At 43.2% G+C, this 17,901-nt stretch overlaps 1 protein-coding gene across 2 annotated transcripts in view; it reads left to right on the top strand.

The window, feature by feature from the left end:
* The first annotated feature begins 11,337 nt into the window (after nucleotides 1-11,337).
* The window catches only part of STX7 (syntaxin 7), a 56,695-nt gene continuing 50,131 nt past the window's right edge, over nucleotides 11,338-17,901 (top strand). Inside the window, exon 1 of one of the 2 annotated variants that reach the window (XM_019967450.2) lies at nucleotides 11,338-11,448. The gene's annotated coding sequence lies outside the window, so the exon portion shown is untranslated. Of the gene's footprint in view, nucleotides 11,455-17,901 lie in introns of both variants that reach the window. The other variant, XM_019967449.2, reaches the window with a different exon arrangement.

The following is a 17,901-nucleotide window of genomic DNA, read 5'->3' as shown; positions in this document are numbered from 1 at the left end:
ACTCAGATGGTAAAGAATCTGCTTGCAATGCAGAAAACCCGGGTTCGATCCCTGGGTCAGGAATATCTATCTCCTGGAGTAGGAGATGGCAACTGACTCCAGTATTCTTGCCTGGAGAATCCCACGGACAGAAGAGCCTGGCAGGCTACAGTCCACGGAATTGCAAAGAGCTGAACACGACTGAGCAACTAATTCTTTACTTTCACTTTCCTCTTCAACTGACTTTTGACAAGAGTGAGGTCTACTTAAGATTCACAACATGAGAATTGCGAATTGAGTTTTAAATGGGGCAAAATGAGGACTGCTGACCGGGAGACAGCACCACAGATATCTCTGAGAGACTGCTCCAAAGAGGCAGGCGGGGAGGACAGTGTGTATATGATTTTGTTGAAAGGAGAGTACATGCAATCAGGCACATATTTTTCCAGAAGGCTTTTGCTAGTCTTATGACACTTTCTGCTAGTCATGAGAAACAGTTATCACCATGAAGGATTTTAATGCTTTTCTAGATATGAGGAGCTACAAGAATTGGGCTCATAAAATCACCTCCTGAGAACATCTATCTGAAAACCTGTCCTGCCAGTTTTTCCCAAAGCACAGAATGCCTCATTTCTCCACTACCCTGAACTCCTTTCAGAGGGATGTTGAAGGTCAGCAGCTATAGCAGGACATGATTTAAGGTAGAGGCAAGTACCCATAGCACATGCCAATTTCTACCTGAGAGCGCAAAGGCAACTCAATGGAGAAAAAAGTCTTTTCTACAACTGATCCTGAAACAAGTAGACATCCATATTAAAAAAAAAAGAAACCAAAACTTTGATATACACCTCATACAAAAATAAAAATTAATATGTATTGTAGATCTAAATGTAAAAGGTAAAACTATAAAACTTTAAGAAAACAATTTAGAAGAAAATCTGTGTAATTCTGGATTTGGTAATGAAAAGATTCAACAACAATAGCATGATTTATAGAAAGAAAAATTTGGCAAATTGGATGTTATAGAAAATAAAATTTTTTGCTCTGTGAAAGACACTGAAAAGAAAATAAAAAAGACAAGCTAAAAAAATAGGAGGAATATTTGCAAATGACACATTTGTTACAGCCCCAGAAAATATAAAGAACTCTTAAAACCCTACAATAGGGAGACAATCTAACAAAAAAAATGGGCAAACGATTTGAACAGATACGTCAGTAAAGAAGACATATAGATTTTAAATAAGCATATAAAAATGTTCAATCTCATTAAGAAAATGAAATTAAAGCCACAGTGAGATGCCACTACACAGCTATTGGTTTGGTGGTTTAGTCGCTAAGTCATGTCTAACTCTTGTGATCCATGGGCTGTAGCTTGCCAGACTCTGTCCATGGGATTTCCCAGGCAAGAGTACTGGAGTGGGTTGCCATTTCCTTCTCCAGGGGATCTGGAGCTCCCCTAGGGAGCAAACCTGTATTTCCTGTATTGCAGGCAGATTCTTCACTGCTGAGCAACCAGGGAAGCCTATACATCTATTATAATAGAAAAAATTAAAAAAGAAAATCTAACAATATCAAAGGTTGACAAGGAATTAGAGCAAAAGAGATTCTCATTCATTGCTGGTGGGAATGCAAAATTATATGATCAATTTAGAAAACAATTCGGCAGTTTCTTATAAAATTAAACATATACAACCCAACAATTTCACTTCTAGATATTTACCTAAGTGAATTGAAAATGAGTACTTTTATCTAAACCTGCACACATATATAAGTTTTATTTGTAATTGCCCCAAATTGGAAACAACCAATAGGTGACAGAATAGTATTACATAATGACAATGGAATGCTACTTAGCCATAGAAAAGACCAAACTATTGATTCATACAATAGTGTGCCTGTATCTTAAAGGCATGCTGCTAAATGCCAGAAGGCAGACCCCTTCTATGATTCCTTCTCCCAACCTTACACAATCCCTCACCCCTGCCCAGTCCATGCACTTTTATTTCTAAGAAGTACATTTGAGGGCATGTGGCAGTCATGGTGATGACATGAAGCCTGAAGTAATGTTTCAGATTTGTGCTTCAAATATTCAGTGCTGGCTTTGAGAATAATGACATTGAGTGGAGTGGAGGTACAGATGCCAGTGGATTGGGACACAGACCATGAGAGACAGAGATAAGAGGCCACATATTGACAATATTTAGGAGGTAAAATTAGAAATGAACATACCACTTGTCATGCTGTCAGCTGTAATTGTCCATGTAAGATTTCTGTGGGATGTCTATTAGCTCTACATGTAAAAGTGAGAGCAAAATCTGCTCTGTGCTTGGCATTTAACTAGGAACAGGGTGGTCTTAGAAAACAAAGAGACTGCAAAGGAAGGTGAGGGGTGCCTAAAAACAAGGCACAATGTAACAAACTTGTTTATTAGATATTAATTTCAGCTGCCTCTTAATCTAGGACAGATTTCTTAAAACAGCTGTGGTTTTCCCACTAATAATCAAAACCAAACTTTCACAAAAACTCTTGTACCTCTCATTTATCAATAAATTCCTTGTCTTGCTGTATTTTTCTTTTTGTGTCTTTTATTTCTCTAGCTGTCCCACAAGATCATATGGTAGTCCTTGAAAAAATTTTTAGCTCAGGGACTGTCATGTGAATGGACAATTATCTCCTTCTGTTCACTAGAACTACTATTCTAAACACTGGAGATACACCAGTGAAGAGTTCCCTAGCCTACATGGCAAAGGTTATTTAGGTAGTATTTATAATAAGGACACTAGCATGCAGATAGCAATTCCCACTCAAAAACTTATTTCTGATTGCCCTTCAAAATCTTTCCAAGACCCAAATCCCCAAACTTGCTAGACTTGAAAAATCCAGGTCACAAGCCTTGAAACAGTTTAGTTCAGTCACTCAGTCGTGTCCGACTCTTTGAGACCCCATGAAACACAGCACACCAGGCCCCTCTGTCGGCACATCACCAACCCATTCACTCAAACTCATGTCCATAGAGTCGGTGATGCCATCCAGCCATCTCATCCTCTTTTGTTCCCTTCTCCTCCTGCCCCTAATCCCTCCCAGCATCAGGGTCTTTTCCAATGAGTCAACTCTTCGCATGAGGCGGCCAAAATATTGGAGTTTCAGCTTCAGCATCAGTCCTTCCAAGAACATTCAGGACTGATCTCCTTTAGGATGGACTGGTTGGATCTCCTTGCAATCCAAGGGAGCCTCAAGAGTCTTCTCCAACACCACAGTTCAAAAGCATCAATTCTTCGGAGTTCAGCTTTCTTCACAGTCCAACTCTCACATCCATACATGACCACTGGAAGAACCATAGCCTTGACTAGATGGACCTTTGTTGGCAAAGTAATATCTCTGCTTTTGAATATGCTATCTAGGTTGGTCATAACTTTCCTTCCAAGGAGTAAGCGTCTTTTAATTTCATGGCTGCAGTCATCATCTGCAGTGATTTTGGAGCCAAAAAAATAAAGTCTGACACTGTTTCCACTGTTTCCCCATCCATTTCCCATGAAGTGATGGAACCAGTTGCCATGATCTTAGTTTTCTGAATGTTGAGCTTTAAGCCAACTTTTTCACTCTCCTCTTTCACCTTCATCAAGAGGCTTTTTAGTTCCTCTTCACTTTCTGCCATAAGGGTGGTGTCATCTGCATATCTGAGGTGATTGGTATTTCTCCCAGCAGTCTTGATTCCAGCTTGTGCTTCTTCCAGCCTAGCGTTTCTCATGATGTACTCTGCATAAAAGTTAAATAAGCAGGATGACAAGATACAGCCTTGACATACTCCTTTTCTTTATTGGAAACAGTCTGTTTCATGTCCAGTTCTAACTGTTGCTTCCTGACTTGCATATAGGTTTCTCAAGAGGCAGGTCAGGTCATCTGGTATTCCTATATCTTTCAGAATTTTCCACAGTTTATTGTGATCCACAGAGTCAAAGGCTTTGGCATAGTCAATAAAGCAGAAATAGATGTTTTTCTGGAACTCTCTTGCTTTTTCCATGATCCAGCAGATGTTAGCAATTTGATCTCTGGTTCCTCTGCCTTTTCTAAAACCAGCTTGAACATCTGGAAATTCACGGTTCACGTACTGCTGAAGCCTGGCTTGGAGAATTTTGAGCCTTACTTTACTACCGTGTGACATGAGTGCAATTGTGCGGTAGTTTGAGCATTCTTTGGCATTGCCTTTCTTTGGGATTGGAATGAAAACTGACCTTTTCCAGTCCTGTGGCCACTGCTGAGTTTTCCAAATTTGCTGGCATATTGAGTGCAGCACTGTTACATCATCGTTTTTCAGGATTTGAAATAGTTCAACTGGCATTCCATCACCTCCACTAGCTTTGTTCATAGAGATGTTTCCTAAGGCCCACTAGACTTCATATTCCAGGATGCCTGGCTCTAGGTGAGTGATCACACCATCATGATTATCTGGGCCATGAAGCTCTTTTTTGTACAGTTCTTCTGTGTATTCTTGCCACCTCTTCTTAATATCTTCTGCTTCTGTTATGTCCATACCATTTCTGTCCTTTATTGAGCCCATCTTTGCATGAAATGTTCCCTTGGTATCTCTAGTTTTCTTGAAGAGATCTCTAGTCTTTCCCATTCTGTTGTTTTCCTCTATTTCTTTGTGCTGATCACTGAGGAAGGCTTTCTTATCTCTTTTTGCTATTCTTTGGAACTCTGCATTCAAATGGGTATATCTTTCCTTTTCTCCTTTGCTTTTCACTTCTCTTCTTTTCACAGCTATTTGTAAGGCTGCCTCAGACAGCCATTTTGCTTTTTTGCATTTCCTTTTCTTGGGAATGGTGTTGATCCCTGTCTCCCGTACAATGTTACAAACCTCCATCCATAGTTGACCAGGCACTGTCGATCAGATCTAGTCCCTTAAATCTATTTCTCACTTCCACTGTAGAATCATAAGGGATTTGAATTAGGTCATATCTGAATGGTCTAGTGATTTTCCCTGCTGCTGCTGCTGCTGCTCAGCCGCTTCAGTCATGTCCAACTCTTAGCGATCTCAGACTCCTCTGTCCATGGGATTTTCCAGGCAAGAGTACTGGAGTGGGATGCCATTGCTTTCTCTGGAGGAGGGGCGACCATGAGGAGATACCCCTCGTCCAAGGTAAGGAGCAGTGGCTGCGCTTTGCTGGAGCAGCCATGAAGAGATATCCCACATCCAAAGTAAGAGAAACCCAAGTAAGATGGTAGGTGTTGCGAGAGGGCATCAGAGGGCAAACACATTGAAACCATAATCACAGAAAACTAGCCAATCTGATCACACAGACCACAGCCTTGTCTAACTCAATGAAAGCAAGCCATGCCATGTGGGGACACCCAGGACAGGCGGGTCATGGTGGAGAGGTCTGACAGAATGTGGTCCACTGAAGAAGGGAATGGCAAACCACTTCAGTATTCTTGCCTTGAGAACCCCATGAACAGTATGAAAAGGTAAAATGATAGGATACTGAAAGAGGAACTCCCCGGGTGGGTAGGGGCCCAATATGCTACTGGAGATCAGTGGAGAAATAACTCCAGAAAGAAAGAAGGGATGGAGCCAAAGCAAAAACAATACCCAGTTGTGGATGTGACTGGTAATAGAAGCAAGGTCCGATGCTGTAAAGAGCAATATTGCATAGGAACCTGGAATGTCAGGTCCATGGATCAAGGCAAATTGGAAGTGGTCAAACAGGAGATGGCAAGAGCAAATGTTGACATTCTAGGAATCAATGAACTAAAATGGACTGGAATGGGTGAATTTAACTCAGATGACCATTATATCTACTACTGCAGGCAGGAATCCCTTAGAAGAAATGGGAGTAGCCATCATGGTAAACAAATGAGTCCAAAATGCAGGACTTGGATGCAATCTCAAAAATGACAGAATGCTCTCTGTTCATTTCCAAGGCAAACCATTCAATATCACGGTAATCCAAGACTGTGCCCCAACCAGTAGCACTGAAGAAGCTGAAGTTGAACGGTTCTTTGACTTTTCACTTTCATGCATTGGAGGAGGAAATGGCAACCCACTCCAGTGTTCTTGCCTGGGGAATCCCAGGGACAGAGGAGCCTGGTGGGTTGCTGTCTATGGGGTTGCACAGAGTCGGACATGACTGAAGTGACTTAGCAGCAGCAGCAGCATGAAGACCTACAAGACGTTTCAGAACAAACACCCCAAAAAGATGTCCTTTTCATTATAGGAGACTGGAATGCAAAAGTAGGAAGTCAAGAAACACCTGGAGTAACAGGCAAATTTGGCCTTGGAGTACAGAAAGAAGCAGGGCAAAGACTAATAGAGTTTTGCCAAGAGACTGCATTGGTCATAGCAAACACCCTCTTCCAACAACACAAGAGAAGACTCTACACATGGACATCACCAGATGGTCAACACCAAAATCAGATTGATTATATTCTTTGCAGCCAAAGATGGAGAAGCTCTATACAGTCAGCAAAAACAAGACCAGGAGCTGACTGTGGCTCAGACCATGAACTCCGTATTGCCAAATTCAGACTTAAAATGAAGAAAGTAGGGAAACCACTAGACCATTAAGGTATGACCTAAATCAAGTTCCTTATGATTATACAGTGGAAGTGAGAAATAGATTTAAGGGAATAGATCTGATAGACAGAGTGCCTGATAAACTATGGACGGAGGTTCATGACATTGTACAGGAGACAGGGATCAAGACCATCCCCATGGAAAAGAAATGCAAAAAAGCAAAATGGCTGTCTGGGGAGGCCTTACAAATAGCTGTGAAAAGAAGAGAAGTGAAGAGCAAAAGAGAAAAATAAAGATATAAGCATCTGAAAGCAGAGTTCCAAAGAATAGCAAGAGGAGATAAGAAAGCCTTCCTCAGTGATCAGCACAAAGAAATAGAGGAAAACAACAGAATGGGAAAGACTAGAGATCTCTTCAAGAAAACTAGAGATACCAAGGGAACATTTCATGCAAAGATGGGCTCAATAAAGGACAGAAATGGTATGGACATAACAGAAGCAGAAGATATTAAGAAGAGGTGGCAAGAATACACAGGATAACTGTACAAAAAAGAGCTTCATGACCCAGATAATCATGATGGTGTGATCACTCACCTACAGCCAGATATCCTGGAATGTGAAGAGAAGTGGGCCTTACAAAGCATCACTACGAACAAGCTAGTGGAGGTGATGGAATTCCAGTTGAGCTATTTCAAATCCTGAAAAACGATGATGTAACAGTGCTGCACTCAATATGCCAGCAAATTTGGAAAACTCAGCAGTGGCCACAGGACTGGAAAAGGTCAGTTTTCATTCCAATCCCAAAGAAAGGCAATGCCAAAGAATGCTCAAAGTACCGCACAATTGTACTCATGTCACACGGTAGTAAAGTAAGGCTCAAAATTCTCCAAGCCAGGCTTCAGCAGTACGTGAACCGTGAACTTCCAGATGTTCAAGCTGGTTTTAGAAAAGGCAGAGGAACCAGAGATCAAATTGCCAACATCTGCTGGATCACCAAAAAAACAAAAGAGTTCCAGAAAACATCTATTTCTGCTTTATTGACTATGCCAAAGCCTTTGACTCTGTGGATCACAATAAACTGTGGAAAATTCTTCAAAAGATGGGAATACCAGACCACCTGACCTGCCTCTTGAGAAACCTGTATGCAGGTCAGGAAGCAACAGTTAGAACTGGACATGGAACAACAGACTGGTTCCAAATAGGAAAAGGAGTATGTCAGGGCTGTATATTGTCACCCTGCTTATTTAACTTATATTCAGAGTACATCATGAGAAACGCTTGGCTGGAAGAAGCACAAGCTGGAATCAAGACTGCTGGGAGAAATACCAATCACCTCAGATATGCAGATGACACCACCCTTATGGCAGAAAGTGAAGAGGAACTAAAAAGCCTCTTGATGAAGGTGAAAGAGGAGAGTGAAAAAGTTGGCTTAAAGCTCAACATTCAGAAAACCAAGATCATGGCATGTGGTTCCATCACTTCATGGGAAATGGATGGGGAAACAGTGGAAACAGTGTCAGACTTTATTTTTTTGGCTCCAAAATCACTGCAGATGATGATTGCAGCCATGAAATTAAAAGATGCTTACTCCTTGGAAGGAAAGTTATGACTAACCTAGATAGCATATTCAAAAGCAGAGACATTACTTTGCCAACAAAGGTCCGTCTAGTCAAGGCTATGGTTCTTCCATTGGTCATGTATGGATGTGAGAGTTGGACTGTGAAGTAAGCTGAGCACTGAGGAATTGATGCTTTTGAACTGTGGTGTTGGAGAAGACTCTTGAGGGCCCCTTGGACTACAAGGAGATCCAACCAGTCCATTTTAAAGGAGATCAGTCCTGGGTGTTCTTTGGAAGGACTGATGCTAAAACTGAAGCTCCAATACTTTGGCCACCTCATGGGAAGAGTTGACTCATTGGAGAAGACCCTGATGCTGGGAGGGATTGGGGGCAGGAGGAGAAGGGGACAACAGAGGATGAGATGGCTGGATGGCATCACCGACTCGATGGACAAGAGCTTGAGTGAACTCTGGGTGTTGGTGATGGACAGGGAGGCCTGGCATGCTCGATTCATGGGGTTGCAAAGAGTCGGAAACAATTGAGCTACTGAACTGAACTGAACTGAACTTCAATATAAGTCTGTTTTGGCAATAAGAAATTCATGATCTACACCACAGTCAGCTCCCAGACTTTTTGCTGACTGTATAGAGCTTCTCCATCTTTGGCTGTAAAGAACATAATCAATCTGATTTCGGTGTTGATCATCTGGTGACGTCCATATGTAGAGTCCTCTCTTGTGATGTTGGAAGAGGGTGTTTGCTATGACCAGTGCATTCTCTTGGCAAAACTCTATTAGGTAGGTGGATTCTTTACCACTGCGCCATCTGGGAAGCTCCTCTCACTATTTCTCTTTATTTTCCCCCATTCTGCAAAGTCGTCTTCATACGATGGAATTATGAGTACATCACACCTTTGCTTTCATACTTTAACTCCTATTAGGTATTCATGTAACATGATATGCAGGTTTTCATTATGTAAATTCCATTTGACTTTCTAGTCTCATGCCCCTCCATTCCACCCACTTTGCTTTATCTAATTAAAGTCATAAGAGATCCCTGAGAGTTTACACTTGCCTATGATTTTATGTTTTATGTGTTCTTCCTTTTGAGTGGAATGTCCTTTCCCATCTTGTCTCCCCAGTAAACTCTTACACATTTTTCAAGATTCTAGTAACTCTTCCTTTTTTGGAATGGTCCCTGTCCCGGTAAGTGATCCTCATCTCTGGGCTCCCTTGGTGCTGTGTACAAATCTTTATCACAGCATCTCTTGCAGTGTTCTGGGAAAGATCTCACTCCTTGAGGGAAAATACTGTATCCTCCTCATTTTGAGATTTGCAGTGCCTCACACAGCACCTAGCACAGGGCAGAGCATCAGTGAGTATTTGCTGAATGAAATAAAGGAAGAAATCAAGATGCTGAATTAGGTTACCTGGACCTGTGCTTCTCATAATTATTTGTGTAATTTTGATGATGCTTCTTTGGGTTTCAGATTTTTTTCATCTGTCAAATGGGGAAATAGAGCTAGCTTTTCTGTTAGGCTTTCTCCAGCTTTAATACTCGATGGCTGAAATTATCATCTATTACAAAGGCTGAAATACATATTTTATTTGATTACAGAATGTTTTATAAAAAGGTTAAGAATACTGGGAAAAAAATTTCGCAAAAAATCAGAATTTCCACTATATCTCAACAAAGCTGATAATTTGATTATATTGGGCCAATGTTCCTAAAAGTCCACAATCGGCTCTAGCTGAATCATGCTGCTCCTTTAGATGCGGGTGTGTGCGTTTTGTCTGACAATCCTGCCCATCTTTTTCTAACAGAGTGAAAGTATAAGTTGCTGCCTATTGTCACACTTACACCACAGTATTCTTCAGGAAAAATGAGAACTAGAAAATATTTCTTGGGGACTTTCCTGGTGGTCCAGCGGTTGAGAATCTGCCTTTCATTGCAGGGGATGTGGGCTTGATCCCTGCTTAGGGAACTAGGATCCCACATGCATGGGGCAACCAGAGAAAGCCTGAGTGGTGCAACAAAGATGCAGCATAACCAAAAATTTTTTAAAAAAATAAAATATTTCTTGTTCCCATTTCTCTATTTAAAGGAGAAAAATGAAAAATAAATAGAGAGCCTCTTATATTTCTTATCCTTGAGTGACCTCTCACTTAAGTACATTTGTATGCATAATTACAAACAACCTAAAATTTGCTCCTAAAGTGAAAGTGAAACTATTAGTCCCTCAGTCATGTCCAGCTCCCTGTATTCCATAGACTGTAGCCTGCCAGGCTCCTCTGTCCTTGAAATTCTCAAGACAAGAATACGGGAGTAGGTTGCCGTTTCCTTCTCCAAAAATTTGTTTGGGTGGTACCAATTCAAAGTATTCTGGCTTTAGATTTCTTTTCCACTTTAGTTTATCTGGATTTTGATGTCCTGATGATCCTTTCAGAAAATACTGTTGCCTTAATAAAGACAAATATGTGCTTTGTGCTCAGTTGGGTCCAACTCTTTGTAGTCCCATGGACTGTAGCCCACCATGCTCCTCTGTTCATGGAATCTTCCAGGCAAGAATACTGGAGTGGGTTGCCACTTTCTATTCCAGGGGATCTTCCCAACCCAGGGATCGAACCTGCGTCTCTTGTGTCTCCTACATTGGCAGGCAGATTCTTTACTACTACAGCGCCTGAGAAGCCCCAGTAAAGACCTCATTAATTAATTTGGTATTTCTTTCACCTGAAGCAACTGATGCTTTTTATCTAACGATTACTTTATATTTGAATATTTATCATAAGAACATTCTCTGTTCACTTCAAATCCTGGGAAAACTACATCCTGCCTTTCAAGGATGCTATGAAAACTTGTCTAAGAGAGCACAAGGAAATTACTCTTCGTTTATTCCTTCATTGTTCCTGTTAGAACTGCAAGAACTGCATATTTATACGTTTGCATTTTTTTAATGGACTTGCGAATACGGTCTACTGTAGAGTTAAGTGTTGGGAAACAAGGTAAGGCATGAGTTGATGATACGGCCTGAAGTCTAGGGAGGCCGAAATCACCAGATAAAGAAAACAGCAGCTCTCCATTCCCTCTTTTTGTTTTTTACACGCAAACTAGGGCGTTCGCCATCCGCACTTGAGACCTCAAAGAACACCTCCTGTGTACTGTGTGATTTTGCAGAAACCCCTGTTCCTTAGCTTAGAACCAGAGTGGGCGGGGAAGGCCGCCGTCACTCAACTCCACTGGCCAATGAGAGGGGAGAAAGCCCCGCCTCCTTCCCTGGGTGGTATTGCGGGCATGCGCAATGGGCGTTCCAGCGCCACCACCCATCAGCTGAGAATCGTAGCTGGGGGCTCAGGGGCCCTTGGGTCCCCGCGGCCAAAGAAGGAGAAGGAAGCCGAGGAGGTCGGGGTAAGAGGAGCCTCGGGAGGGGGTGTCTCTGGCGGGGCGCCCCGAAAGCGCGTGTCCCCGTGGCTGCCGCGCCACCTTGTTTTTTGTGCGCGTTGTCAGGTGGCCGCCGCCCCTGCGCTTTGCGGCAGGCTCTCGGGAGTCGGAGGGCCGGCGCTAACCCTGTCCCGAGATCTCGCTGCTCCCCACGCCCCGCCGGCTGGCGCGGGTGCGCCGCCCGATCAGGCGGGTCCCGCCGGCCCTGCCAGCCCGGCCCGCCCAGCGCCCGCTGCGCTCTAGCCTCGCCTCCGCCCCCGGCCGCCCCGGCCGCGCTCGCTCAGGCGCACCGGCGGGCTGCGGGCTCCGGGGCGGGGCTGGTGCCGTAGCCGCTCCGGCCCAGCTCTGGAATTCTGCTTCTGCCTGGGGCTGGACACCAGTTGACCTCTTCCTCTTTTTAACGCACGGATTTAGAAAACGCGCTTTAAAGTTCTCCTCTCGAATACAGAACAACTGAAGACATATATTTCTGTAGTAAAGGAGCCGTCTGTTTATTCGAAGGCTCATCGTGGTTGGTTTTCGGTTTGGCAAGGAGTTTGACATGCAGCCTTTCTTTGATCTTTTCAGTGCAGGAAAGTGTTAGTCGCTCTTTCGTGTCCGACTCTTGTGCGACCCCACGAACTCTAGCCCGTCAGGCTCCTCTGTCCGTGGAATTTTCCAGGCAGGAATACTGAAGTGGGTTGCCATTCCCTTCTCCAGGGGATCTGCCCGACCCAGGGATCGAACCCACGTCTCCTGCATTGTAGGCAGATTCTTTACCATCTGAGTACCTGCCCTTAATTGGCTTGCAGAAAGCCCTTTGCAGGTACAGAAAATATACCAGGATGCCTCCCTACCCCGCCCCTCTTGTTTTTTAGGTTGTTACTTTCCTTAAATTCAGACAAAAGAAAAAAATGCCCTTCCAGTCATATGCTGTGTATTTTTTTCCCTCTCAAGTTTCTTACATTTGCTTGGCTCTTGTAGACACATGCTAAATTTTGTTTAATTCAGATCAACATATTCTGACCATAATTATATATCATTAAAGCTTGCACAGCATCTGGAAGAAAAGAAAATGGTTATGAAATGCTGTGCTGTTCAGTGATATTGGAGTGAACGTTTCTTCAGGAGTTGTCCTGATCACCGCCCCCACCCGCCCAGGGCAGAGACTTATAGCAGTGTTAAACTGTGTGTTGTGATGTGGACAGGCCTCTGCTTTGCAGGCTGCTTTGAGAAGTTTGTCCCAGACTTTTGACTGGTTAAGAATTATGCTTTAGTTCAGATTTTCTGAAGAAGTTAACATGATACCATGTTAACTCAGTAACATGTACATTTTTCTTCAGATATCTTACTTCTGCTGTTCCTGATCTCAAAATCAGTCTGAATTTTGATTATGATCTCAAACTTTAGCCAGGGGCTGCTGGTTAAAAAATAAATCGTATAGAACACCTGCAGTAAGTCTGAGTAAAGTTTGCTGTAATTCCATTAAATTTGAAAGCTTAGTGCATGAAAGAGTGAAAAATAATTCTTGGTATTGTGGACCAAACCGAGTTGTATGATAATTTAACGGATGGAGGAGCTGAGCTAACAAATGCAGTTCGTGCAGCTTATGTTGACAGTGCTCATGCTTGTAGTAGAGTGATGACCCTCACATCTGTGGAACATCTCCTGTGGCCCCAGCACTTGTGAATTCCACAAGACTGGCAGACTTGCCTCTCTCATCTCCATATTCCGGAGGTAGGAATAGACAATAAATGATGTACTGACTAGATCATTTTAAATGATGTTTAGCACTGTGATGCAGTAGGTTAAATCAGCAGAGTGGCAGAATGGTGACTTCGCACTTCAGATCACAGTAACTGTAGAATACTTCTCCAGCCATGTGACGCGACTTCCTGGGAGAAAAAGAGCAAGTCACCGAGGGAGGAGGCGGGGGCCATGGGATGAGCCCTCCAGGGAGAGGAAATACCGTGGAGCAGTGGCCCAAGTCAGCGATAAGCCTGGGACATCCTGGATCTGAAAGAAAGCCCTTGAGTTCACTGTCTTGGCAGTGGTTATATTAACCCTCAGACTGGGTATGTGTTCTTAGGAAATAGGTACATTTATTTTACAAATATTTATTAAGCATTTATTATATATACAGATACTTAAAGTAGAGCAGTCTATGCAGTAGACCAAAAAAAAAAAAACCACCAAAAACAAACAAAATAAACCTGCCCTTCTGGGAGCTTATTTTTGGAGCACAGGTTGGAGGAAAGTACTGCTGATGCTCACTGTTAAGAAAGTAAAGCTGACTATAAACTATTTCTATTGCTTTATCCACACTGAATTTACAGAGCATGACCTTTATGTTAATGGGAATTTTAAGAATTCTGCACTGCATCCTGTAGTAACTAGGAATAATGTTTGATGCTCAAGATTCCTTTTAAAAATCCCCTTTGTTCTTTTATTTGTGCTCTTTAGAAACAGTCTTAAGATTCTCAGTACAAATATTGCACTTTGATCCTCTCTTCCCATCTTTCCCTTTGTAATGTTTATATATCCTCATACAATGCTAATTTTTGAGATGTTTGGTGAACACTGTTCAGCAGAACTTTGCTGAAATGGAAATGTTCCATCCGTGAGCTGTCCAAGCCAGTGGCCACACATGTGCGAACACTTGATAGTGCTAGTTTAGATAATGAGGTACAGTTATTCTGAGCCATAAAACTAGGAATTCTGAATGGCCTTTCAGAAGTATACAGCGTGAGTTCTTTGGTGCATTTTAGCTCTGGGCTACGTGCTGGATGGAGAGTGAACATGCAAAGCAGACCTCAGAATAACTTGGTTGATGTAGCCTGTGTGCAAAGATCATACACTTTTAAATCAGTTTATAGTTACCTGTGTATGTATTTCTATGTATTTTATAATATAGTTGGTTGTTTGGATCCTTTATTTCTCATAGCTCATCATCAGGAGAGCCAATCACTGTTGTCTTTTAGATATCACTATGAGCTTTGGCCACCTCATGCGAAGAGTTGACTCCTTGGAAAAGACTCTGATGCTAGGAGGGGTTGAGGGCAGGAGGAGAAGGGGACGACAGAGGATGAGATGGCTGCATGGCATCACTGACTCAATGGATGTGAATCTGAGTGAACTCCGGGAGTTGGTGATGGACAGGGAGGCCTAGCGTGCTGCGATTCATGGGGTTGCAAAGAGTCAAACACGACTGAGCAACTGAACTGAACTGAACTGAACTGATGAGCAGATGAGCAGAATAAGAGAAGATAAGGAAGCTATGCAGCCGTGTTACCTTGATTCATCATGAAGTCACCCCAGGCCTATTTCCCCATCTTCCTTGAGTTTAGCCAGATTTCATACAGGGTCTGCAGAAAGGTGGTAAATTTGGTGTTTCTGAATTGAGTGGGCTCACCTGTCCTTAATTTTGTTGTACAGGGCAGCAACAACATGGTTTTGTGTTTTAAAAATATAGTAGGCTTTAAGATTTAGTTTCAAATTTTAGTTCTTTTCTTACATTAAGTGTGTTGCTTATTCTCATTATGCCTCAGTTTCTTCGTGTAAAAAATCATAATTATTGTCGTACCTATCTCCGTAGGCTTGATGGAAGAATCAACTGAGAAAATAAACATGGAAGTCCTAAACACAATGCTTAGAAAATCATGTTAGCGATAATCTTGTTGAGTTTTTCCTTCCCTTCCATCGATCACAGTTTCTTTTCATTCTTAGCTCAGCACTGAGCCAAGAGACTCAGCACTTCGCCCTTCCTCTGAGGAAATGCAGCCAGTCCAGCAGTGGCGGCCCTTTTGGATGAATGACGCTTAGTTGTCTCACCAGCAGAGCTTCCTCAAATGCAGGCGCTTGAGTAAAGGGATGAGGAACACTGGTAGTTTGTAGCTATTTGGTTGATTCTCTAAAGAGCAGAAAAGGCGACCATAAAAGAAAATAGTGGGAAGGCTTATCCTAGGCTTATTGAGTCTTGAGGGTTAAGGTTAATGCTACCATGAAGTGGCAGTCCATGGGACTCAGTGATCATACTCCCCACTCTGGGGGAGAAAGCGGGCCTCAGCTAATCCTGTGGTCAGGTGGTCCTGAGGCAGGGAAGGTGGTTATGATCTGTTGATGTTGCTCCTGCAGATGCAAGAGCGGAGCTTTCCTTTCTTCTGTGTGGAGTAGGAAAGCTCTTGGTCCCTGGATGTGCATTATCTCATTTGGATCCTGGCCGCAGGCCCAAATGTTAAGTGTCTTCCTCAAAGTAGAGACTTCCCATTTTTGCCAGTGCCACTGGCAGCTGAAAGGCAGTTAGTGAGTTCCTGCAGCTTCAAAGACATAGAGACACTACAGAGAGTGAAGAGTGTGACTTGGAGACGTGGATGTGAGACTCATTTGTTTGTGTGTGGACGGAAGAGCACCCCCAAGAGAGTACATAAAGAAGAAAGAGGAACATGTTCTCATCAAGTGTGTTTGTGTAGGCCGTGAGCCTAGTTGATAGAGGGAAAGGAGAAAGAAGGATATCAGTGAGCCAGGAGGACGTTGCCCCTGTCTGTACAGTAAAATATTATTTGGCAGTGAACAGGGAGGGAGAAGGCAATGGTAACCCACTCCAATGTTCTTGGCTCGAGAATCCCAGGGACAGGGGAGCCTGGTGGGCTGCAGCCTGTGGGGTAGCACAGAATCTGACACAACTGAAGCAACTTAACAACAGCAGCAGCAGTGAACAGGAGGGAAGAATCGATACATGCTGCAACATGAATGGGCCTTGAAAACATGCTGAGAAAAAGAAATCAGTCACAAAAAGAACACGTTGTATGTTTCCTTTAATATGAAATGTACAGAACTGGCAAGCCTGTAAAGACATAAAATAGATGAGTGGTGGCCTGCAGCTTAGGAACTTGTTCAGAAATGGGGAGTCACTGCTAATGGGTATCAGCTTTATTTGCGGGGTAAGGAAATGTTCTAGCAGTGATGTCGTGGTTGCACAACTTTTTATTATGAGTGTTTAAAGACACCATTGGATAGTGCACTTTAAATGGGTGAGTGTATGCTCTGTGAATTGTATCTAAGTAAAGCTGTTGTGCTCAGTTTCATCCAGCTCTTTGGACTGCAGTCCACTAGGCACCTCTGTTCATCGCATTCAGGCAAGAATACTGGAGTGGGTTACCATTTCCTTCTCCAGGTAATCTTCCTGACCCAGGGATTAAACCCGCATTTCCTGTGTCTCTTGCATTGGCAGGTAGAATCTTTACTCACTGAACCATCAGGGAAGCCCTTTTCAACCCCCAAGTTCTTATTGGGGGAAAAAAGATGCAAATTTTAAAGATCTAGTTGGTGTTTTGTAGGCAACTTGGGATAGTGTTGATCTCGCTGAATCCCAGATCCAGTGTAGGTTGGGTCCTCAGCTCTTCAGGTGGCTGCAAGCCCAAGTCCAAGGCTACCTGGGAGTAATCTTATTCCTGCTGCCCTGCTGCAGTGGTTCTACTGTTTGAGTAGAAGTTTGATTTACCCTTTTGTGAAATTGGTTTTGGGTCTCTTTCAATTACTTAGTGAAGTCCAAAGGGCTCAGAATAGAGAAACTGGACCTGTCAATCAGGGAGAGAGAATGGAGAGCATCTAAAACCTCCCAGGGATTCAAGGGTGGCCTCGACACAGCAGAGCACAAGCATGGCCCCAGTACTATTTTTTCTGTCACAGCCGTTCCACTGTTGTACTTCCTACCAGCACCAACCATTAGATCAAAGACACATATTTCCTTGTGGTCTCTTCCCTCCTGATTGCCAGAAATCTCCAGTGGGTTCTTCTTGCAACATATTCAAACCAAACCTAGCATCCAGAGCCCACCCTCTTCTGTGACATCAGTTTTATGGGGCAGCAGGGATAGGTAGCGGAGCAGGCAATGGCACCCCACTCCAGTACTCTTGCCTGGAAAATCCCATGGACGGAGTGTCCATGGGGTCGCTAAGAGACACGACTGAGCGACTTCACTTTCACTTTTCACTTTCATGCATTGGAGAAGGAAATGGCAACCCACTCTAGTGCTCTTGCTTGGAGAATCCCAGGGACGGGGGAGCCTGGTGGGCTGCCGTCTGTGGGGTCACACAGTCAGACATGACTGAAGCGACTTAGCAGCAGCAGCAGCAAGGACAGGTAGTGTTAGAATCAGAACCCTGGAATTGAATCCCACCTCTGCCTACTGGGTCGTTTGGGGTACCTTTCCAGTTACTTAATCTTCATATGCCACAGTTTGCTCATTGGTAAAGCCAGGTTTATTTGTCACTACCTAAAGGGGAGAACTTGAAAATTAAATTAGACAGTCTATGTGAAATGCTTTTCATTTCACAGATGTGCAGTAAATGTTAGGCCATTGCACCTTTTCCTTCTCTGAGTCATCTCCTGCTTACCCGACCATGACGCATCTGATCCAGGGTTGACCGTACATTT

Source organism: Bos indicus, chromosome 9 (genome assembly GCF_029378745.1).
Source record: "Bos indicus isolate NIAB-ARS_2022 breed Sahiwal x Tharparkar chromosome 9, NIAB-ARS_B.indTharparkar_mat_pri_1.0, whole genome shotgun sequence".
Lineage (NCBI taxonomy): Eukaryota > Metazoa > Chordata > Mammalia > Artiodactyla > Bovidae > Bos > Bos indicus.
Note: the sequence above shows the minus strand (reverse complement) of the source record. Positions and strands in the feature narration are given on the sequence as shown.